General features: G+C 44.9%; 1 long non-coding RNA gene across 1 annotated transcript; it reads left to right on the plus strand.

Annotated features, from left to right (window-relative positions):
• Positions 1-1628: 1628 nt before the first annotated feature.
• Positions 1629-4331, plus strand: LOC142677886 (uncharacterized). The gene is made up of 3 exons (XR_012852627.1): positions 1629-2699; positions 2864-2931; positions 4000-4331. It is a non-coding gene; the product is annotated as an uncharacterized LOC142677886 (long non-coding RNA).
• The last annotated feature ends 1452 nt before the right edge of the window (positions 4332-5783 follow it).

Here is a 5783-nt window from a genome sequence, read left to right on the forward strand (position 1 = left end):
TTCTCTGTTATCAGCCAGTGGTTAGTATATTATAGAGCAGTGCTGGTCGGGTGTTCTCTGTTATCAGCCAGTGGTTAGTATATTATAGAGCAGTGCTGGTCGGGTGTTCTCTGTTATCAGCCAGTGGTTAGTATATTATAGAGCAGTGCTGGTCGGGTGTTCTCTCTGTTATCAGCCAGTGGTTAGTATATTATAGAGCAGTGCTGGTCGGGTGTTCTCTGTTATCAGCCAGTGGTTAGTATATTATAGAGCAGCGCTGGTCGGGTGTTCTCTCTGTTATCAGCCAGTGGTTAGTATATTATAGAGCAGCGTTGGTCGGGTGTTCTCTCTGTTATCAGCCAGTGGTTAGTATATTATAGAGCAGTGCTGGTCGGGTGTTCTCTCTGTTATCAGCCAGTGGTTAGTATATTATAGAGCAACGCTGGTCGGGTGTTCTCTCTGTTATCAGCCAGTGGTTAGTATATTATAGAGCAGCGCTGGTCGGGTGTTCTCTGTTCTCATCCAGTGGTTAGTATATTATAGAGCAACGCTGGTCGGGTGTTCTCTCTGTTATCAGCCAGTGGTTAGTATATTATAGAGCAGCGCTGGTCGGGTGTTCTCTGTTATCAGCCAGTGGTTAGTATATTATAGAGCAGTGCTGGTCGGGTGTTCTCTGTTATCAGCCAGTGGTTAGTATATTATAGAGCAGCGCTGGTCGTGTGTTCTCTGTTATCAGCCAGTGGTTAGTATATTATAGAGCAGTGCTGGTCGGGTGTTCTCTCTGTTATCAGCCAGTGGTTAGTATATTATAGAGCAGTGCTGGTCGTGTGTTCTCTCTGTTATCAGCCAGTGGTTAGTATATTTTAGAGCAGTGCTGGTCGGGTGTTCTCTGTTATCAGCCAGTGGTTAGTATATTATAGAGCAGCGCTGGTCGGGTGTTATCTCTGTTATCAGCCAGTGGTTAGTATATTATAGAGCAGTGCTGGTCGTGTGTTCTCTGTTATCAGCCAGTGGTTAGTATATTATAGAGCAGCGCTGGTCGGGTGTTCTCTGTTATCAGCCAGTGGTTAGTATATTATAGAGCAGTGCTGGTCGGGTGTTCTCTGTTATCAGCCAGTGGTTAGTATATTATAGAGCAGTGCTGGTCGTGTGTTCTCTCTGTTATCAGCCAGTGGTTAGTATATTATAGAGCAGTGCTGGTCGGGTGTTCTCTCTGTTATCAGCCAGTGGTTAGTATATTATAGAGCAGTGCTGGTCGGGTGTTCTCTCTGTTATCAGCCAGTGGTAAGTATATTATAGAGCAGTGCTGGTCGTGTGTTCTCTCTGTTATCAGCCAGTGGTTAGTATATTATAGAGCAGTGCTGGTCGGGTGTTCTCTGTTATCAGACAGTGGTTAGTATATTATAGAGCAGCGCTGGTTGGGTGTTCTCTGTTATCAGACAGTGGTTAGTATATTATAGAGCAGTGCTGGTCGGGTGTTCTCTGTTATCAGCCAGTGGTTAGTATATTATAGAGCAGCGCTGGTCGGGTGTTCTCTCTGTTATCAGCCAGTGGTTAGTATATTATAGAGCAGTGCTGGTCAGGTGTTCTCTGTTATCAGTCAGTGGTTAGTATATTATAGAGCAGCGCTGGTCGGGTGTTCTCTGTTATCAGCCAGTGGTTAGTATATTATAGAGCAGCGCTGGTTGGGTGTTCTCTGTTATCAGACAGTGGTCAGTATATTATAGAGCAGCGCTGGTCGTGTGTTCTCTCTGTTATCAGCCAGTGGTTAGTATATTATAGAGCAGTGCTGGTCGGGTGTTCTCTGTTATCAGCCAGTGGTTAGTATATTATAGAGCAGCGCTGGTCGGGTGTTCTCTGTTATCAGCCAGTGGTTAGTATATTATAGAGCAGTGCTGGTCGGGTGTTCTCTGTTATCAGCCAGTGGTTAGTATATTATAGAGCAGTACTGGTCGGGTGTTCTCTGTTATCAGCCAGTGGTTAGTATATTATAGAGCAGTACTGGTCGGGTGTTCTCTGTTATCAGCCAGTGGTTAGTATATTATAGAGCAGTACTGGTCGGGTGTTCTCTGTTATCAGCCAGTGGTTAGTATTGTCGTGGAAATCCATCGCTCAAAATATATTAGACTAAAATTTATACGAGTCCAAACAGACTCTCAAGGCCAGACTCCATTAGTCAGTATCCTAATTAGGATATTTCACCGCTATATATCGAGAGAGGAGAAGAAAACACACAGACGCTGCTGATATGTTCAAAATACTCCTCTGAAGGATTTATTACCAAACTCAAACTGTTAGGCCCTGTTCACACAGAGTTTTTTGACACGTTTTTTGACGCGGAAAACGCGTCGGAAAACGCGCCAAAAACTACCCAAAATGACTCCCATTGATTTCAATGGGAGACGGAGGCGTTTTTTTACCGCGAGTAAAAAAAACGCCTCGCGGCAAAAAGAAGGGACATGACCCTTCTTGATGCGGTTTCCGCGTCCAAAACCGCATTGAAAGCAATGGGGACACGTCAAAAAACACCTCGAACTAGTGAGGTGTTTTCTGACGAGTATATTGCCGAGTGTTTTTGAGGAGTTTCTTGCAGGAGTCGTCTCCTGCTGCTAGTCCAGCCCAGCAAGGGGCTGTCATTTCCTGTCTGCTCGTGGAGCCTGAAAAACATCGTGGACAGAACTCAGGGATACAGAAAACCGAAGTCCTGCATCCAAATACAAGTAAGTGCACTTGCTCCTATGTTCCATACATGCTATACATGTATGGAGCTGTGCATTTTTTTTTTTAGATTTTTTTTTTAGATTTTTTTATTTTTAATTTTTTTATTTTGTTATGCAGTTGTTCATGTATGTCATCTCTTTTTTATTTTTTTTTAACATTTCAGGAACAGAAATGACGACAGCAGAGGTGTACCACCGAATGGACATTGATGTTGGGAAATTGATTCAAGAAGTAAGTATACTTTTTTTTTTTTAATGTGGGCCTGTTCACATCAGCGTGGTTTCCGCTGAGGGGTTCCGTCGGTGCTTTCAGTCAGGGGAACCCCTCAACGGAAAGGCAAGTGTGAAGTGGTGACAGATCCGTTGCTAATGGTTTCTGTTTGTCCCCGTTGTGCAAAGGGTTCTGTCGTTTCGACTGAACCAATACCGCAGTGTAGGGAATCCCATTAGCAACGGATCCATCAGCATTGAAGTCAATGATGATGCAAACAGAAAACAATGTTTTTTTTAATGTGGGCCTGTTCACATCAGCGTGGTTTCTGCTCAGGGGTTCCGTCGGTGCTTTCAGTCAGGGGAACCCCTCAACGGAAAGGCAAGTGTGAAGTAAGTTCCGTTTGCATCACCATTCATTTCAATGGTGACAGATCCGTTGACAGAAGGCTGTCAGGCTGGGTTCACACAACCATGTTACGTCTGTAATGTACGGAACGTATTTCAGCCGGAAGACCCGGACCGAAGACAGTGCAGGGAGCCGGGCTCCTAGCATCATAGTGCTGTACGACGCTAGGAGTCCCTGCCTCGCTGCAGGACAACTGTCCCGTACTGTAATCATGATTACAGTACGGGACAGTAGTTCCACGCAGAGGCAGGGACTCCTAGTGTCGTACATCACTATGATGCTAGGAGCCCGGCTCCCTGCACTGTCTTCGGTCCGGGTCTTCCGGCCGAAATACGTTCCGTACATTATGGACGTAACATGGTTGTGTGAACCCAGCCTCATGCGTGTGAAAACCTCGGCAAAAACAGCCTGAAAAACCGCCTGGAAAACCGCCTCAAAAACCACGTCAAAAACCACGTCAAACATGAAAACCTCCAGGGTCAGTTTTTACAGGAGGAATTTTTTTGAACAGGGCCTTAAACTGAAATTCAGAAGGGGTGTAGGCTGGAGGTTAACCAATCAGAGACAATGTGACAATATTTGTTATTCAGTAAAAAAGCATACAATAAAATACATCCCAGATACATCATTATAATTCTTCACACATTATGTTTACAAGTGTCTTATCTCTCTCTTGGACAGAATATTCTCGTGGAGATGGGTGGGAGACCTTCCCTCACGCATACTTGCCACCCTCCCATTTCCCTACCTGTTCATTCTCTACAAACTTCGCATGGGAACCAAGGTCAAAGATAAAACATACGAAATCAACATTAATTGTATTAAAGGAACAATGACTTTTCTATTCACTACAAAAGAACCAAGATGGGAACTCCAGACAAGATGGCTGCTGCACGAAACTAAATCATTTAAACATTATTATCATCACTTTCACATATTACATATCTTAGTAATTCGGCATCCTGCTAGATTATTCATAATGTAATTTCATACAGAGAATATAAGCAAATAAACCATCCTTCACAGTATATTATAGAGCAGCGCTGGTCGGGTGTTTATCAGCCAGTGGTTAGTATATTATAAAGCAGTGCTGGTCGGGTGTTTATCAGCCAGTGGTTAGTATATTATAGAGCAGTGCTGGTCGGGTGTTCTCTGTTATCAGCCAGTGGTTAGTATATTATAGAGCAGCGCTGGTCGGGTGTTCTCTGTTATCAGCCAGTGGTTAGTATATTATAGAGCAGTGCTGGTCAGGTGTTCTCTGTTATCAGCCAGTGGTTAGTATATTATAGAGCAGTGCTGGTCGGGTGTTCTCTCTGTTATCAGCCAGTGGTTAGTATATTATAGAGCAGCGCTGGTCGGGTGTTCTCTGTTATCAGCCAGTGGTTAGTATATTATAGAGCAGTGCTGGTCGGGTGTTCTCTGTTATCAGCCAGTGGTTAGTATATTATAGAGCAGCGCTGGTCGGGTGTTCTCTTTTATCAGCCAGTGGTTAGTATATTATAGAGCAGCGCTGGTCGGGTGTTCTCTGTTATCAGCCAGTGGTTAGTATATTATAGAGCAGTGCTGGTCGGGTGTTCTCTGTTATCAGCCAGTGGTTAGTATATTATAGAGCAGTGCTGGTCGGGTGTTCTCTCTGTTATCAGCCAGTGGTTAGTATATTATAGAGCAGCGCTGGTCGGGTGTTCTCTGTTATCAGGCAGTGGTTAGTATATTATAGAGCAGCGCTGGTCGGGTGTTCTCTGTTATCAACCTGTGGTTAGTATATTATAGAGCAGCGCTGGTCGGGTGTTCTCTGTTATCAACCTGTGGTTAGTATATTATAGAGCAGTACTGGTCGGGTGTTCTCTCTGTTATCAGCCAGTGGTTAGTATATTATAGAGCAGCGCTGGTCGGGTGTTCTCTGTTATCAGCCAGTGTTTAGTATATTATAGAGCAGTGCTGGTCGGGTGTTCTCCGTTATCAGCCAGTGGTTAGTATATTATAGAGCAGCGCTGGTCGGGTGTTCTCTGTTATCAGTCAGTGGTTAGTATATTATAGAGCAGTGCTGGTCGGGTGTTCTCTGTTATCAGCCAGTGGTTAGTATATTATAGAGCAGTGCTGGTCGGGTGTTCTCTCTGTTATCAGCCAGTGGTTAGTATATTATAGAGCAGTGCTGGTCGGGTGTTCTCTCGGTTATCAGCTAGTGGTTAGTATATTATAGAGCAGCACACGCTGCGCTGCCGGGACCACGCATACACACGCTGCACTGCCGCATACATACATACATTCATATACCTTACACTGCCAGGCAGGGCCGCCATCAGGAATTTCAGGGCCCCCTACAGCTAAATTTTCTGGGCCCCCCTACCGTGGCACCGCCTGTTAACGGTACTCCGTCCAGCACTATATCATGGTACCCAGGGCCGCCATGAGGGGGGGTATTATGGGTACTGATGTGAGAGGCCCGGCCAAACCTAATTGAAAGG

The sequence above is a fragment of the Rhinoderma darwinii genome, chromosome 1 (genome assembly GCF_050947455.1).
Source record: "Rhinoderma darwinii isolate aRhiDar2 chromosome 1, aRhiDar2.hap1, whole genome shotgun sequence".
Classification (NCBI taxonomy): domain Eukaryota; kingdom Metazoa; phylum Chordata; class Amphibia; order Anura; family Rhinodermatidae; genus Rhinoderma; species Rhinoderma darwinii.